At 35.7% G+C, this 19521-nt stretch overlaps 1 protein-coding gene across 2 annotated transcripts in view; it reads left to right on the forward strand.

Annotated features, from left to right (window-relative positions):
* PLEKHM3 (pleckstrin homology domain containing M3) overlaps positions 1-19521 on the forward strand; it is a 198615-nt gene that overhangs the window by 138958 nt on the left and 40136 nt on the right. The window lies entirely within an intron of this gene.

The raw sequence follows: 19521 nt of genomic DNA on the forward strand, positions 1-19521 counted from the left end.
AAACCCTGAATCACCTGAAATAAGTTGATACTTCCAAGCCCACTTAATCACAGAATGTTCACTTCCCAGGAAAGTATAGTTGTACTAATGGATCTATAAATCAATAAGTATTGACTAAGCTCCTACTAGGCACTAGACTCTGTATTAGGGGCTCCAATTAAATAAGTGCAAATTAAAGCGTTACGTTCATACCTATCATATTGGTCAAAATGACAGATGTTGAGGAGCTGCAGAAAAATAGGCACATCAATATCTATTGTTGGAACTTTGACTTGTTCTGGCCATTTAGGAAAGTAGTTGAAACCATGCCCCCCAAATCGCCAAGCAGTCCAACCTATTCCTTCCCTAGAAAACCTGATTTGCTCTGTCTGACCCAGAAGTTGTGATGACCTCTAAACTGAGGGAGGTGCTCTTAAACATGGACCAAGAATAGCAGCAAGAGCTTGTAACCATATAACAAGTTCTGGAAGTAATCCCTCAAGAGACCATTGTGACTTCCCTCCTTGCCATATACTAACTGAGAGTCCCCAAAGATAGCCATGGTTATATCCTTTCTTTGCTCTTTTGTAGTTCCACTTGAAGATATCAGATCAAGCTCTCAAAGGGTTGATCATAGGCTACCCTAGTTTGAAAAATTGCATAATAGATTACCTTAGTGTGCTTCATATTTTACTGAGAGGAAAAATGAGACTGTGTGCAAAGAACTTGCTCTTTCCTCTCTTTATCTCCCATCACCTTTCTGCCCCATTTCCTCGTTTGCCCCATCTCACATAGAGAAGTAACCCTTCTACTTGACACAGAAAACCTCTCTATAAGCACAGGTGACCCTTTCCATCCTGTCTTCTCCAGCAGATTGTCCCCTCCATGATCATGCTCATTTATCTTCAGTCTCTCCCTGTCAACTAGCTACTTTCTGTTGCCTACAAACATACCTGTCTCCTTCATTCTTAAAAATTTCCTTCCTTGATCTAGCCCTTGGCTGCTAGTCCATAGCTCTGCTCCATTTTGTGGCTGAACTTGACAAGACCACCTGTAGTGGGGACTCTACTTCCTGTCCCCTACAGTCTGGCTTTCAACCCCGTTATTCAACCAGCATTTCCCTCTCCTGTGTTCTCTTAAGTACCAGAAATCGTGGCCTTTCTTGACTTCTTTTTGTTCTTTCACTGCGGATCATCCTCTTTTAGACACTTTCTTCTAAGTTTTCATGGCTCTGCTTTTTCCTGATCCTCCCCTTACCTGTCTGCCATTCCTCCCCAGGCTCATTGGTTGGATATTCACCGGGGACTTGCCTGCTCCCTTTCCTATCAGGCTCTTTCCTGGGCCATTCTTCTTGGCTTCCCCGTATGGTGGTAGTAGGTGATCTTAGCAGTTGCTATGCCTTCGGTTATCAGTGGTGATAATTCTCAGCTCTCTTTATCCATCTCTGCCCTCTCCTGATTTCCAGTCTTGCACCGCCAACTGCCTATTGGATATCTCAAACTGGATGTTCTGTACCTTTTTTTTTTCCCTGAGGCTATTGGGGTTAAGTGACTTGCCTAAGATCACACAGCTAGGAAGTGTTCCACTGCCACCTAGCCGTCCCTTTCTATACCTATATTAAACTCAACATTCCTCCTTTCCAAACTTTCCAGTTACTGTTGAGGGCACCATTCTCCATCCAGCCAATTAGGGTAAAAATCCTAAGTGTACTCTGAACCTCTCTCTCTCTCTCTCTCTCTCTCTCTCTCTCTCTCTCTCTCTCTCTTTTTCTCTTACTCTCCAGGATTAACATAAAATCTTCTGATGCTCATAACATGACCACCTGCCCCTTTACACCATCCCATAGTACTCTGCAATCCAACAACGCCGGCCTCCTTGCTTTTCCTCAAGATATTCTGTCTCCCAGTGACTGCCCCCAAGGAATACTCTCCACCACCTCCTAGTTTCCCTGGCTTTCTTAAAGTCACAGCTAAAATCCTACCTTCTTAAAGGCCTTCCTGATCCCCCTTAATATAGCACCTTCTGTAATAATTATTTCAGTTTATCCTATATATACTTTGTTCATATATTGTTGTTTGCATGTTTTCATCCCCATTAGACTGTGGCTTCTTGAGAATATGCACTTTTTGTACTTTTCTTTGTAATCCTAGTACTTAGTGCATTGTCTGGCACATGGCAGGCTCTATTAAATGTCTATTTACTTACTGGAAGTGACAGTTCAGATTCTAATAAAGGGGGAAAATTAGCCAGTGGACTAATCTTTTACCCTTCCCTTTTCTGTCTCCTACTCTTCTCTGTCATCAGTTGTGCCAAATGGCCTCTTCTTTTTGGCCTAACTCTCACCCATCAGATAAATAGGCCTATTGCTTTTAGCATTGAGTAGCTTTAGGACTTAACAATAAGATATTGGCATTGAGCTTAAGGGAAAATCTGGCCCACTGTAGATGTTTAATAAAAGTCTATCCAATTTATAAGAATTTTTTTTAAAAGAAAATATCTAATTGGACATGATTGAAAAAACAGTGAAAGAAATCACAGTATAGGTTATCCCACATTTAACTTTAGTATCAAAATGATTGAGTCTCTAAAGGCAAAAAAATTGACCACAAATATGATGAGTCAACAGAGTGAGAGAACAACCAAAAAAAGATAAAACATAACCCCTCCCTTATCTTAGAGTATTAATAGATGCATAGTTTACAAAATGAAGGATATAATAGTCTGGGCAAGCTTAGAATATACACTGTTCTAGCCAGTCAACTATTATGTCTAGTTCTGGGCATCCCATTTTAAAAACTTATAGTAATCGTTTTTGTTTTTATATCCCCTTCACTCACAAATGTGTTTCTCCTTGCTCTTCTGCCCACTGAGTCAACATCTGTAATAAATAATTTTTTATTCTCTCTCTTTCTCTCTCTCTCACTCTTGCTTTCTCGCTCTCACTCTCTCTCTCTTTTTTTGAGTAGACTTGCCCAGCGTCACACAGCAACAAAGTATTAAGTGTCGGAATCTGGATTTGAACTTGGGTTCTACTGACTTCAGGGCCAGTGCTCTATCCTACTGTGCCATCTAGCTGCCCCCATAAAGAATTTTTTAAGTGAGAAAAAATTAGTTCAGCAAACTTAACTGATGCATCAAGTATATGCTGTATTCCACATTCTTAACTCTCCACTTTTGCAAAGAAGGGAAATAGGCATATTTTCTCATGTTTTCTTCAGGACAAGCTTAGTTATTATAATTACATTGTGTTCAGCCTTGGTTTCTTTGTTCTTTCCATTTACATTGTGGTAACCATTGTCTAGATTGTTTGCTAGATCCGCTTCACTCCACATCAGTTCTCTGAATTTTTCATGTTTATTGCTAGTTATAATTCAGTATTATTCTTCTACTACTAAAATTGGCTTAGCTAGTCCCCAAATGATGCTAGTACCACATTTTAGAAAGGATATTAACAAGCTGAGATTCATATCAAGGAAGATGACCATTACAGTAAGGATGCTAAAAACCATGTCAGGATCAGTTGGGAACAAAGATGTTTCCTCTGTCAGAAGAAAGAAAAGAATTGAAGGGGACATAATAGGTGTCTTCAAATATTTGAAAGGCTATCTTGTTGAAACTTGTTGGAACTAAATAGAAGTTTGAAGGGAGATTGATTTCAATATAACATTAGGAAAAATTTCCTAGCAATTAGAGATGTCCAAATGGGTAATGGACTACCTCCAGGAATATTGTTGAGATAGGATTCATCTTGGGAGCAGGAATTAAAATAGATGATTCCCTAAGGTTCTATGTATGTGTCAAAGAATTTGCAGCAGATTCTCCTAAATAGGGATTTTAGTCTGTCCTAAACATGCCATCATTAAATAACCATTTGAATTACTTGATAAGAACTATAGGTCTACTTGTGATCACTTTGGTCATTTTTAGTCATTTTCACAAAAGGAAAATAATAAGTAACCATTTGTGACCATGGAATTCAAGCCAAATGCCTGTCACCAAGAAGTTGAGAAAAGCTCAAAACAGCCTTCTTACTTAAGTGAGAATTTTGGCTTCAAAAGCTGTCTTTGCAACATTTACAAGTCTCTGTCCTCAAAAGTCTGAAATAAGCTAGAGGTACTTGTCACATATCAATATGATTTTACTTTCTCTAATTCCTCTCCAAAATACTTTAGAATTTTAAGATGGGACCATCACCTGCCTTGAATCTTACCAGACCTCATCTATCTGGCTGTGAGTGTTGGCAGTTCCCCAGTATGCAGTAGCCAAATTAAACTACTCTTTCCCCTAACATACTCTGTCCTTTCTTGCCTTGTTGTCTTTACTCACAACTGTCACCTAGGACATGAATCCTCCCCTTATTTCTTTACTTGATAACTACCCTTAAACTTCAAAGAATATTTTATTCTGCATTCATACAAAGTACATGCATCATATAATTCTGTGCATTCTAATTATTTGTGTTTGCATTTTATCCCTTTACTAAAATGTAGACTCTATGAGATGTAAAGGATCTTGTCAACATATATAGAGGCAATATGATATGATAAATATTACTCAACCTCAAGTCAGGAAGACCTTAGTTCAAATGTCTAACCTATAATGACATGCTGGTTGTGAGATCCTGGATATGTCATTTTTCCTACTGTTGTCCCCAGGCAACTCTCTAAAACTAGAATTTGTAGAACAGTTGCCAATTGCCTCAGTAAAGAGGGATTTCTAGCTGAGTTCCCTACAACTATGAAGTCATAAATCTTAAAAAAATTATTATTTAAATTTCATCTATTCCAAGCTAGTTAAATAGGTCCTGTTTGATGTTGAAACCAGTAGAAAATGAATTTAGCTATATAACAAAAAGCAAAAAGGCTGAAACTAGACTCTCAGTTTTCCTGACATTCCCGGATGGTGATTATTTAAATTAGGACCTTAAACAGAAGTTAAAAAACAGTTGCTTTAAGTCCTCCTGGATAATACCATTGGCTGACATGTGCAAACATAAGGCACAAGCAGAAAAGGAAAATAAAGAAGTTAGAAGAAAAGTAAGTAAATAAACCATTTGGTCCTCAAGCAAAATATAGTAGGAAGGAAAAAGCTCACTCTAGGCTTCTACCTCCAAAAATGTTCTCCTCATCAAGTTGGCCCCTTCCTTTTAAAGAACCAAAGCTCGGTTGAATAGAACCTATACTTTCAGGAGAAGAAAAAGACAATGAACAATAGAAAGACTGGTATGAAAGTCAGAGAAAGAAGAGGGGGAAGTTTACTTTAAAAAATAATTTTGCCTAACTGATCTAGAAAGTAATAGAATGTAAAAGCTGGAAAGAATGTCTTTAGATAAGAAAATTAGTACAGAGGAGTTAAACCAATCAGGAAAAACAGGATAAATGGGAAATAAAAGAGAAAAAGCACTGGAATTAAAAAGCGTTAGGGAAGGTTTCCTGTATTATGTAGGATTTTAGTTGAGACTCAAAGGAGGCCAAGGAGGTCATTAGTCAGAGCCGAGGAGGGAGAAAATTCTAAGCAAAGGGGAAAGGCAAAGAAAATGTTGGGAGCTGTGAGATGAAGTGTCTTCAGATCTAGAGTTCCTTTATGGAGGTTAAATGACATCCCATCCCTAAGGTTCAAAGTTGGCTAGGGCAGAGCAGGGACTCAGAGTCAGAGTTTCTTTACTCTTTAAATTGAGCGTTCTTTCCACCACACCACACTGCCTTTTATATTGTCCACAGGCTTCTTATGTCTAATTTGTTTTCTAATATTATTATAATTACATTCTGTATGTTATTTATTGGTATATTAGTATGTTAGTATTTTAGTGTATTAGTATATATTACTTATTAAATAGTCTCATTTTCCTCAACAGGGAAATTTTTGCAAATTTGTGCCTTAAATTCATGCAAAAATGGATCTAGAGAATTAAAATGTCGATTTTTGTCCATTTAGTCAATTCAAATGAGGATTTTTACCAAAGCATACATTATAAAAATAATGCCCTGAAACATCAGGAACAGTTGCAGAGTCAACAGTGTTTTGCAAGCAGTGAAACATTTACAAATTACACATTAATTGGATACACAGAAGGAGTTGAACATACACAAAGTGTACAGATGTTTAGGTTCATTTCATTCTCTGGAATCAACAAGAATGCCACCCATCACAGTGACAAGCTTTTTTAAAGAGCAGTCCAGCTATTCTCTGTCATAGACAATCTGACCACCCACAGAATTCACCCTTGTCTTTTCTCATGTTAAGAAAGCTGGCCCATCCCTTAGGAATTACATTTGTCCAGAGCTTCATAAATCACCCAGCTCCTAGAGCTCTTTCTGTGTTGTGGGCTTCCTAACAAGTAGGAACTTCTCCTTCTTCCCCCTCATTGCCTCCCCCCATTCATTGTCATCAGACCATTAAGTTAAATAATTCTCAGTAATGTGCATGTGTTGTGTGGTTTGACCAGTGTTACAGCTTGAATTTTTCTCTCCAGAGCCTATATCAGGAATTTTTACCTCTTCAACATACATTCCAACTCTAAACACTGTATACAGGAGTGATGTGCGTGGATCAGTCTAAACTATTGAGTTGGGGGCAACAGTTGTTCCATTCCAATAATAATTCCATCCCATTAATCCTTTCAGCAGTTGATTTACTCATTCATCAGAGACTGTTTCCAGTAAGAAGAAAAGATAGATGTTTGCAGCTGAGAGAAGAAATTTAAAAAGAAAAGAAAGTTAACTGCATAATAATTAGATAATTATCTCTTAATAACTCATTTATTTTGAGATCTTTTTTTAAAATTTCATTTTTAGAACTAACTTTCCAACATTACTTTCTAATATGGCTACCTGTTTTCACAATAGCAGTAGCTACAATTTATGTAACTCTTTAGAGCTTGTAAAATCTTGGACATACATTGTTATTTGAGCTTAACAGTAACCTTGTAAGGTAGATATTACAAGTGTTATCCCATGAGTTTGTGTCCAGCCCATGGCTTCACTGCTCCCCACAAATCTGGGAGGTAGGAGAGCACAGTGTTAATGTCCCATTGATAAAGAAGGTTAAATGAGTAAATAAGTAAAACAGCTACAAGGCTTCCTGACTCTCCAGCCTGATGTGCTGTCTCTCTGGTTTCATGAATAGCATTTTCTAAATACTATAACAGGGCCTGAGAACATGTTTTAAAATGTAAAAGTTAAGAGTGTTTGTCCTGTCAACAGCAGAATGAATTATCTTTCAGCCTTGGCAGAGGAAATAGTTCAAATTTCCCCACCAACATGCATCATGTCCTGAGTCACTGCTGGGCTGGCGAGGCCAGACTTTTATCATGGATAGAACTATAATTTATCACATTCTCCAAAAGCTGAATATCTGTCAGTAATCTTTCTTGTTGCTATTGGGTTGTTTCAGTCATGTCCAACAGTTTGTGACCCTGTTTGAAGTTTTTTTGGAAAAGATCCTGGAGGAATGTGCCATTTCCTTCTCCAACCCATTTCATAGATGAGAAAACTAAGGAAAAGATGATTAAGTGGCTTGCCCAAGATCACATAGCTAGTATCTGAGATCAGATTTGAACTCATATTTTCCTGATCCAAAGGCCAATTCTTTACTGAACCACCTACTTTACTGCCCAGCCCCATTCTTAAGTATGTTTTAAGTCTTCTTTTTGACCCTGACTTTATCACCAAATTCATCTTGTTTTTACAGTCTGGACCTTTAGTTATTGCAGGTCCATTTATTCAGCAACTTTTTCTTGGCTTAGTCCCCAAATTGGATGTATGAGACAGATTTCTACTGGTATGCCTTCCTGGGATGATTGCACCTCTTTCTGTGACTTCCTGAGTATGTAGGGATATATGAACTGAGTATTGGTGCCATTCTTATATTTCATCTTTAATTAATTATGTGGACACAGATGTTGAACTGCTCTAATATTAACCAAATAACTAATGTCAGATATACGAATATCCTCATGGTATGAAAGCTAAGAATTGAAGTTCTATTACTGATAAGAATAGGATAGAATCCTGATAAAAGAGTATATATTGATCTTAGTTGAAGGATGACATTTTAAAATTTTAAGCCATTTCCTTGGAAAATAAAATATGCACTCGGGCTGATAACTGGCTTGCTGACTACTAGATACAAATTTAAGGAGATAAGATCAAATGTGGCAATTCAGAGGTAATTATGCAAACAAAAACTGACCTTCAATTACCTTATATTAGGCATTATTATTGACTCCTTAATGACACATCTTATAAATCATTCTCTTTGAAGAGAGAGACCCTGTTGCCTTTTAAGACCTGCACCTAAAAACACAAAAGGGAACATTTTTGATAGGTTGTTAGGTCCCCATAGATACATGCAGATATTCAAATACAAAGAGAAACCTTCATCACCAGATAAACTCTTTCTGATAACTTTGGAAAACAACTTTCTTAATTACTTAAAATAATGATAACAATTGACATTTCTATATTGTCAAAATTATTAAGCAATTTCCCCACAAGACCCATTGAAGAAGAAATGAACAAGTATTGCTCTCCACAATTTATAAAAAAAAGGAAACTGAGACTGAAGGCAGTAGTGACTTGCCCAAAATTATGTGACTAGTAAGGGTTAGAGCCAGGATTCCAACCCAGATTTCTTTAATGTCAAGCCCCGCACTCTTTCATCTACATCATCTTACCTCCGATGGGGAAACTGGTAAATAAGTACTTCCTTCTACTTTTCTTTCAAAGAGCCTTTTTAAAAAACATTACCTATATACCATTTGAATCTGATACATATACTTCTAAAACCTTAACTAATTGAACTGTGGGGTCTTTGTAAATGCCACAGATGATGTTCTTGAGAACTAGGGCATAGAAAGTCATAACTATTGGTGGTTAGACATTCACACCCCAAAGCAGAGAGGAAAAGTCACCAACAACTTTGCAGTATGACCTGAGAACTTGTAAAAACTACTAGTACAGTTTTTGTCCAGGGGATTTTTCCTCTTTATAAAATTATCATGGGGAAGTCTGATTTGTAAATCAGAATTTAGCTGAGAACTCTCTTCATTTCCTTTTAATCACTCACTTTTTAATCTAGGCTCACCAGAACTGTTAAGTAATAATAATGCTGAGAAGTTATATTGTGCTTTTCATCTTTAAAATACTATGCAAACATAAACTAATTAAGTGAATTGATGAAGTGAAGGGATTTGCAAAGGTCTCCAGGAAAGCCCTATCTGGTTTCACCTAAGCAGGAAGAATAGTTCCTGGAAAGTATTAACTACTACTTTGAATGACATCTTGCAAACAAGGAAGGGGGAACTGAGTGACAGTATTTGACTTATAGTTAAAACTGACCATTCACATATGCCTTTTTCTCTACTTCTCATGTGTCTAAGTCCATCTTTTGACTATTCATACCTTTTTTCTTCAGTTTCTGAATATTCTTTTTAGTAAAGCTTTTTTCAAATTTTATTTAATCATTAAGCATTTTATTAAAGGATTAAACTTCTTGTCCCCATCTTTTCTTTCTTTTTTTTCTCTAAATAATTTCTTTATTGTACTAAATGTACTGTATTGACAGTACATATGCATGGGTAATTTTTTACAACATTATCCCTTTCATTCACTTCTGTTCCAATTTTTCCCTTCCCTCCCTCCACCCCCTCCCCCAGATGGCAAGCAGTCTTATACATGTTAAATATATTATAGTAGTATATCCTAAATACAATATATATGTGCAGAATTGAACAGTTTTCTTGTTGCACAGGAAGAATTGGATTCAGAAGTTAAAAATAACCTGGTCCCCATCTTTTCATAGAATTTTAATGGCAAACAATTCTTAAAAATTTGGGAGATGAGGAAACTGAGGCCCAAAGAGAGTAAATGACTAGCCAGATGTCGCCCAACTGGTAGTGGTAAAGCTAGGGCTAGAATCGAGGTCTCCCAAATATTTCGTTTTCTTTCCTTCCTGGCAGTCTATTTTTTCAACCATCCCTCCTCTCAGATTCATATTTCTTCCCTTTACTTTTTACTTATCTTTGCTTATCTCACCCAAATGTGCTGTTGCTCTCCCTATATACTAGGAATTTTTTCAAGAGGGGCAAAATCATTTGAGAGGAACAGTAGTGGTACAAATGATAGTCATGAAAAGGGACAGTGTGCTGGGGACAATCTAACTATAGGTACAGTTGCTCTGCAAGTAGAATCCTCCAAGAACCTTTTCCAACTTATCAGTATCTGGGAGAAAAACAACTACCCTAATCTAGTTGTGAATGGGCATATTTTACATTAGGAGTCAGCAAACTTTTGATAGTTTTAGGCTTTGAGGGCCAAAAGGCAAAAATAAGGTTATATTTATATGAGAGAAAATAAATTTCTAAGAACAATAATAATGATATTAATAAAGTGTAATTTTTTGTAATTCAGGGTGTACCAAGAGAAAAATGGAATCCATTTCAGCGGATAACATCTTGCTTAGGCTTCAAAGTTAGTGTTCTTTATCAGCAAAATTGATTGCAAATGTTCACCTGTTAATGCCATTCTCTAATGAAATTTTACACATTTTATCCTTAAAAATGTCTTTTTCCCAACATGTTATTAATAAAGCAATGTGTATTTTAAATAAATAATGTCTTTTCATGCAAATGGATACTGCCAAATACTGATATCAGTTCACAAGCATATGATTTTAATTGAGCATATTCATCACTTGGAAAACATTTATGGAATTCCAATTAGATTTTTCTCTTGATATTTGTCCCTTACCATGTCACTGAATTGTAGGTTAATCACTTCCCATTGAAGGTTAGGTAGAAGCTTTTCAATTGCATAACTAGATTTTGAAATATGAAAATTTCTTCATTTGCATTAAGATCTGAAAAACTCTGCTGGAACTGAGTTTCAAGTTTGAGCTTGGAAAATATGTCCATTGCAAATTTGCATAGGGATGGAGATCTCACCTAATTTTTGACAGTCTGAGAAGTGAATAAACTAGCTTGCTTGACTTTCAAACAACATTAGTTTTGCATGGGTCCCCTGTGCTAGATTAAATTGTAATGAAGAAATATTTAACAAAATAATAGATAATACTGCATTTTAAAAATAAATCAATATGCAGCCCATAGAGAGCTTTATGTACAGGATTAGTGCTACATAATCAATACAGATTCATTTGGGCCCTAACCATCCTTATTCTAAAAGGAAACTCTGTTGGTCATAGGAATCTTATAGGAATCAATGGGCCCTAAGCACACCAGAATTCCAAGTGTGATTCAGACCCCATTGAATTGGCTTTGAAGAGCATCGATGAAGTAAAAGCAATAATGGAAGGAGAATTGGATTTACTGCCCTCAGAAGAGCAGAGTTTGAAATTTTGGATGTGTTAATTACTACTTGTGTGTCCTTGGGTTTGTCACTTTATCTCTAGATTTCAATTTCCTTGTCTGCAAAAGGATGGGATTAGATTAGATATGTTCTAAGGACCTCCTCCAACTTTAAAAAGTCTGTGGTTTTACTATCTGGGGTCCTTAGATCCTGGGATGACAAAAATAATAACTGACATTTATCCAGGTACTTTACCTACATTATTTCCTTTTGGCCTAAATAAAGCCCCAAAAGGTAGGTACTACAAATACCCACTTGCATTCTCAAGTAATAAATGAGAAAGTGAAAGAGATATATTGTCCTACTCCAAAACTACTAAGTAGCTGCATTGGGGTTTGAAACCGATCTTCCTGCCTCCACGTCCAACACTGTCCATAAGATGCTGCCAGTGCCAGTTGAGTGCCTCTCACCCAGACTCCCCTCCTCTGCTCCCTTTCCCCCCACTTTTTGCTCATAGAAATGGTCTTGGATTGGAATAGGTCTTATATCTGGTTTGGCAGGAAGTTTCTCAGGCCCACTATTTTCATGGTTGTGTCTTGAAAGCTATAAAAAAGTTCTTTAGAAACCAAACTGGGACCTTTAAGTAGACTGTTCTTATGGGCAAACATATACACACATTTGACCAAGGGCTATCTGCCCAAAAACAATGTTTGCAGTTTCCTTTGTGAAGAATTTTAAGCTAAGTATTCCCTTTGGGTTTATTTTAGGATAATTAAGAAAAGTGAAGTTGAATTTTTTTTCTGTCATTGCTTAAGCCCTTCAGTTTCACAACTCCATACAATTCATTATTTGGCAAAGGAAGTAAAGCCACCTAGTTTAATCTTCATCGGGTTTTTATTGTGTAAATGGAAGGAAATTTTCAGCTCTTTGAGTGGATCAGATTAGGGCTAATTAGTGACATCATAATCTACTCTCACTGAAGTAATTGATTTGCCAAGCAAATAAGTAAATTGTAGTCTTACATAATGAATTTGGAAACAGACTAATTAGAAAGGAGACAGCTTTCTGTTTTTATACAAACATCTCAGTAATGAGTAATGATAAGAAGCTCAAAAGTTAATTACATTTAACTGGAGTTTAATAATGTTTTAGTAACTGAGTAGCTGTAAATGTTCCATACTTACTGCCTTCAGTTTTTATTTTAAAACATATGGCTCTACATGGGGTGATATTTAAAACTGAGCAAGGATTCAGTAGAATGTTTTCATTTAGTTGTAGATTTTTGAAACTTGAAAAGAGCTCGATAGTTTTTCCTAACTTTTATTTTAACCAACTTGCTTTGCCTAAGGATACAGAAATGTCTGTTCCAGAATAACTTCTGTAAATGCTTCATCCATAATTATGAAGAAAGTCTTTCTTGACCCTTAGACTAGAGATACTGTGGGAATTGCAAAGGAGATTATATTTAAAATTATTTTACAGTCTGACAATATTGTTTCTTCTTATACCATCAAGTTAGCTTGTTACTAATGAGTGGCAGATGGCTTTGTTAAACTTTCATCATGTCTTTTAGCAAGACTTTTAAGGAGGGGCCATTTGTCAAGTGCAGGAACCCTCTTCATCAAAGTGTTACCAACAGTTGTCCAGAATCTAGATGGAGAATAATAGACTGAGGAATGCCTTGTATTGAAATGGAAGCTCTATGGCAGAATCGAGGAGAGTAATGAGTCTGTATATAAAGAAATGGGTGATAAAGAGGCTTTTTTCTTTCTTCCTTTCTTTCTTCTTTTCCAATTTAGTAATGCTGCTCCCACTCCCAGCCCCCGTGGCTTTAGATGTTGTGAGTGTGCCAAGGGAGTGAAGGTAGCAGACAGAAATGGAGTGGAGTGTGTACCCTTTTTCCAGTCCCACACATCTTGCTTGGCTTTGGGTCTTGAACATGACACTGCAATTTCCTGGTGCCACACACGAGTAATAAGCAGCTGAGCTTGGCTCAGTGGTTTGGAGGAGCCAGCACTAGGTTCTTTTTTAACTTAATTGTAATTTTTGATTGGTCTGCAAGAAAGCAAATCAAATATGGTTTATTTTCTTAGGCTTCAAGAAAGCCATCAGCCTCAAATTCCATTGCTGACCATTTTTGACCAGAACAAAAACAAAACAAAACAAAACAAAAAACTGAATGTGAGTGTGTGCCCCTCAACTGAAAGATAAACAAGGCAAGTCTTAAGAACTGCAAGCATACTAGATGCTCTTATGAGCAAAGAGTCCTGCAAATCAAATAATCATGAAAAATTGTGTTTAGCATTCCCTGCAGGCCTAGGAATAACAGAAATGGCACATGCAATTGAATTTACTTAGAAACTACAAATGTTAAAAGTAACAAAATCAACGGGAACAATATCATTTTGATATTGCATTTTGTCTTTTTCTGAAATGTTATGAAAATGATATGTAATTCACATTAGAAATGAGCATATTTCTTTGAAGACAAGATCCATGTATTACCTATCTCTGAAATAGTAATATATGTACATATGAGAAAATCAGCAAGTACTGCACAATAATATAAAAATTAAGTTTAATGGAAAACAGAAACAAATTGTTTTCCCCAATCTGGACAGCTGCTTTCTCTCAAAAAGACAGTACAAATTGGTATTTAGAGGAGGTGAAAGAGATTGAGTGAAAAGAGTGGAGAAGGAAAAAGAACTATGTATGTTTTACACTAATTAATCTGTTAGGGTTTTTCCCACATATGTATTCATTGGTGGGGGGGGGACACAACAGAAGGATTAAGTTAGAGATACAGTGAACATGGCAACCTCTAAAGCACAGTCTATTCTAACATCTCATGTCATGTCCAGATAATTAGCTGGTTTTGTTCACTCTGTATAGATGTCTAAAAATGTAAGTTAATTTAAAGTTATATTGACCTGAAATTAATTTAAATGCAGGTAAAAGAAAAATCACATATCTTTCAACTGTTGGTTAGAAGGCTAGTCTAAATTAAGTTTTCACATTTGTTTTGTTTTTCATCTAGATATTTTGGCTTTTCCAGAAATCATGGGATCATAGAATGTCCAAGCTAAGAGATCTTAGAGATCATCTTGTTCAACCTGGTGTTTTTCAAACACTGCTTATGTTCCAATATAAGGGAAAATAATTTACATATTTTGCATTCATTTCAACTAAGCCCATCCAAATGTTAGAGGAAAAATTTGATGTTTCAACAGATGTTATGTAATTAATATAACATTTTTTACCCGGTAGATTTTGTTTCCTTATGTTTTTGTGGGCTGTAAATAAGGCTGAATCCCAGAAAATGTCTATTTGGTTTAAGATCCTAAACCAATTAGGGTCTTATGGGCTCTAAGTTTACCATTCCTATTCTTAGAATTATAGAATATAAGAGCTGAAAGAAATCTTAGCAGTCATCTTACCTGCCCCTTTCATTTTACAAATCAAGAACTTGAAGACCAGAGAGGGAAAATAAATTTCCTAAGACAAAAGGCTAAGGATGGATCCACACTCAATTCTCCTTTCTATGACTCATGACTCTGCTTTAGCTTTGATATAATGATCATGGTCTATGTAGCTGGCCTTGAGTTTCCTACTGAACTCATCCCACATCACCAACTGTCTTTTGGACATTTCCAAGTAAATGTTGACGTTCCATTGTTACTATGTCCAAAATTGTATTCATTAGAGCTTCCCCCAACATACTCTAACTCCCTAATTCATATAAGACCCTCGCGTTTCTTCCATCGATAGTTTATGCTATCTTTTCTAAGGTAGACTTGCTCCTGTAATTCATTTGGTCTAGAAAGGTTGTACGATTGTGTCACCTCATTCTTCACTACTAAAAATGAATCCAATTATCTTAAAAATATTTTGGGAGGCAACTATTACTTAATATTGCTATTTCATTTTGATATCAGGTCTAGAAATCATGGTAATAAATCCAAATATGAAACAATAACTAATATCCAGGTTGTTGTAGGAGTAGCATCTCTTCTGGTCTCTACCACATAGTCTGGGCCAATTTTTTTCTCTAAAAGGAGGAGGTGGTGTCCTGAGATTTCACTGATCTACAACATAACACAAATGTAAATGGAAAACATTTTTATTTTGCTAAATATAACCAAACAGATAATGTTAATATGCAAGTCAATATATGGCCCACAGGAATGGTTTTGTATAGTTTAGTATCCCATCCCCCATGTTTCTATTTGATACTACTGATCCAGGGGACTAGAACTTAAGTCACTGGGATGTAGCTTCCTTTTTGCCTAAGGCATAAAATACTCACTCCTAGAGAAATCTGAGATCCTCACACCTGACTAGATGCAAAGAAGGGCAGCTAGGGTATAAAGATCCCTGGGACTATCAAATAAAGATCATTTCTAGAAGCTGAGGATGGATAGTCTGAAGAGGAGAAGATGGAAATGATAGCTGTATTCAAATCTTTTTCCTCCCTGAGGCAATTGGGATTAAGTGACTTGGCCAAGATTATGCATCTAGGAAGAGTTAAGTGTCTGAGATCAGATTGGAACTCAGGTCCTCCTGACTTCAGAGCATGTGCTCCATCTACGGCACCATCTAGCCGCACCCCTCTCCCCACCTCCCCACCATGGTGTTCAAATCTTTTAAGGACCATTAAGGGGAAGAAGGATTATCTTTTAAGGACCATTAAGGGGAAGAAGGATTATATTTGTTCTGTTTGACCTCAGAGGGAAGAATTGAGTAAAAGCTGCAAAGAAGCAAGTTTGGGCTTAATTTTAGAAAAAATGTCCTTACAATTAGAGTTATCTCAAAGTAGAATGGACTGACCCCAAAGTGGTGGATTTCCTCTGCTCCTTAAAGCTCTTCAGGTCAAAACTAGAGAGAGAACCACTTGTGAAGCACGTTGTAGTAGAAACTCTTTTCCTCTGTAGGTTAAATTAGTTGAATTAGTCTCATCCAACTCTCAAAAATTCTGTGATGTTTTTTCCCCCAAAAGATGTAAACTTCTTGATGGCAAGGATTGCTTTTGTCTTCGGGTCCCAGTGTCTAGCACAGAACCTGGCATATAGGAGACCAATTGGATTTATTGTTTTACAAAATTCTTTGTAAATTTTATGGTAACTTGAGAGCAAAATGATACATCAATTGAGTTGATATTTTTTTTTCCTCCTCATGTCATCAGACATCAGCTTCTTACACTAGAAAGGATAGTCCCAGCTTGTAGAAGCATTCACACACACAAATGTGTGTGAATGTGTTATATATTAATATATGTATTGTGTGTATATATACATGTATATGTACATGTTCTAAAGTATATCATTATTCTTTTTAAAAGTCACATTTGAAAATGCCTTGTAGACTAGAAGCCAAAAAATTTATATCATCTTCCCAGTGCAGGCAGTGATAGTATTCACATTCATGATTCCATTTTGCTAAGCAAACAATCATATTCATGCTCAACACACGTCATTAGAATATGTACCTAAGGAATTTTATTTTTTTTAAGGTGACCCTTTATTGAGAGAACATTTTGTTCATCAAGCTAAAGAAACTAAAATTTAGAAAAGTTTAATTTTTTTCAGTTAAAAATTAGGCAATATTTAAAAATGAGACATTAAATAGCAATTTTTTTGAGCTGAAAGAGCTCTGTACATATATGAAGTAGTGCTCACTCAGTGGAATTTTAGACTTTAGGTAACTTCAACTATCTAAAATATAGGCATAAATCCAAAAGTTAAAAAGAAAAGATTTTGAGATGTAGCTACCTCAAAATCCATACATTCCTTTTTCCCCCTTTGGAAATGACAAAGAATAAAAATACCCAATAAGGAGTTAATGCTTAAGAGAGGTGGCATAGTGGACAAAGAGATAGAAGTAGAATCAGGAAGACCCTGTTTAAATCCAGATTGATACATTTACTAGAGTTGTGACCTTCCTACCTTCCAAGATTATTATGGATAAAATGAGATAATATTTGTAAAACATTTTGCAAACCTTAAAGTATTATATATGTACTAGTAGTAGAAATTCAGATTTTTCATATGGACCTTTTTTTTTTTTTTGTATATTCTGTCTCACATATGGAAATGCCATTTTTGTGAATCACCAGCACAGGCAACAAAGATATATATATATACTACACAAAATTGATGTCAATTACTATAATGGGGTCAAGAATTATGATACAAAGGAGAGGAAAATCAGTGTGAAAGAGAACTTTCTCCAAGGATGGAAGAAATAATGTAGGAAGGATCAGGTAAAACTTCATGAAAGGTCATCTAACTTAGCCCATTAAGGATAAAGGGACTTCAACAAATGGAGTTTGAGGAAAAGGGACCTGGCATACAAATGAGTAAAGCACAGAGATGAACAGAGGCGGAACAAGAATGAGGGACAGAATAGTATGTAGACAATATGAAGGTGAGCTCAGTATTGGTTAGATTGTAGAGGGAGGACTGTGCACTAGGGGTAGATTAGACTTTATCTACTTGACAGTGGCAATTCCTGAAGATGTTTTAACTGAATAGTGCCATGTCCATAAAAGAACATTAATATAATCAAGTAGAATAGATTAAAGAGGGCATAGAATGTTCATGGGAAGCCCAGTAAAGAGGCTATTGGAACAGTCTGAGAGAAAAAAAAGGACGACTTGAGCAAACTTGGGTGCTAATGGTCATCCAGTTTCCACTGGAACAATTCCAGTGACAAGAATCTAATTACTTATTGAAGAATCCATTTTATCTTTATATAGTTCTAAGTTTTTAAAAAAGCCCAAATTTGTTTTCTGTCCTTCTCTAGAATAACACAGAATAACTCATTTTTATTCTTCAAATATTTGATACCTATCCCATTATCCACTAGACTTTTTCTTCATAAAGTAAACATCATCAGTTCCTTCAATCATTTCTTTAGTATTATTGCTTCAAAACCCCTCACTATGCTAGTCCTCTCTTATGTATTGTCCCATGGTTTTTCAAGATCCTTCTTAAAAATGTAGTGCTCAGTAAATCTAAGTTTAGTCATATAAAGGAGGAAATAATAAAAACAATCTCTGGAAATGTTGGTTCCTATGACATAAAAATAACAGTAATATTTTTGGCACTTTACATGTTAATGACATCCCTGAAAGATGTAGGTGTTATTATTACATTTTACAAAAGAGGAAACAGAAATGTTACTTATCCACGTTCACATAGGTAGTATGTATCTGAGGCAAACTTAAGTTTAGATTTTCTTGCTTTAATAATAGATATGAGTTTAGTATTCACTGTAAAAGAGTGGCTCCTTGGCTTTGCATACCCCAGGCATAACGGAGGATCGGTGATTTCCCAACATGATAGAGAGGAAGATCAAGTTACAGAAATTATGGAAGAGTTCTTTATTGGACAAAATGTTCCAGACACTTTCTCCCCTGTGCCAGTGTTGATTTTGTATGGGTTTTTAAAATTTAATTGAAGTCTTCTTATATCCTTGTTAAAATGTTTCATTTGTATCAATAGTAGTATCCTTTGTAGTGCTAGAGTTGTGATATTCTTATTTTGGTACAGTTTCTTTATCCATGTATCTTAAGTATAATTACATTTTAATATCACATTTTATCTATATGCTGCTTCAGATTCACTTGTTATTTTATGCAAAACAGATAGATGATTTTGCATTTTTGTAATTTTATAGCTTTCCCCAGTGTCAAATTAAATAGTTTTTATTGATCACTCTAACACAGGGTAAAGAAAGAGGGGCAAAGAAAGAAATCTAGATGATGTAAAAAAAAATTCAGTGAATAAAAATGAAAGAGAATAAGCCACTAATTTTTTCTCTAAAATTATGTTAGTTTTCCCATTTTGTGAGTAAAAGCATATTCTCCATGCAAACTATTTGATTTGCTGAGGATTACCATGTCCTAGTAAAGTAAAAATGGTGCTAGAAAGAACTTTTAGATTTTATTAATAATAGCAAAGAAAAAAAATAGAGTAGAACACATTTATTATATTTGCCATATGCAGAGTTGAAGAACTTGATTGTAATCAAATGGATATATGCCTTATTCTTGGGAGGCTCAGGTTTTTATTTTAAAAACTCCACTATAGATCCTCCTAGGAAAATCTTATTAAAATTTTACACATTAACTTTTTAAGTTATAGATATGTACATATGGTTTCATGATGTCATAAAAGATATCTATTTGAATAGCTTTGTATTCTATTTAAAGTAAAACTCTACATATTAGCTCTTA

Source organism: Antechinus flavipes, chromosome 3 (genome assembly GCF_016432865.1).
Source record: "Antechinus flavipes isolate AdamAnt ecotype Samford, QLD, Australia chromosome 3, AdamAnt_v2, whole genome shotgun sequence".
NCBI lineage: Eukaryota > Metazoa > Chordata > Mammalia > Dasyuromorphia > Dasyuridae > Antechinus > Antechinus flavipes.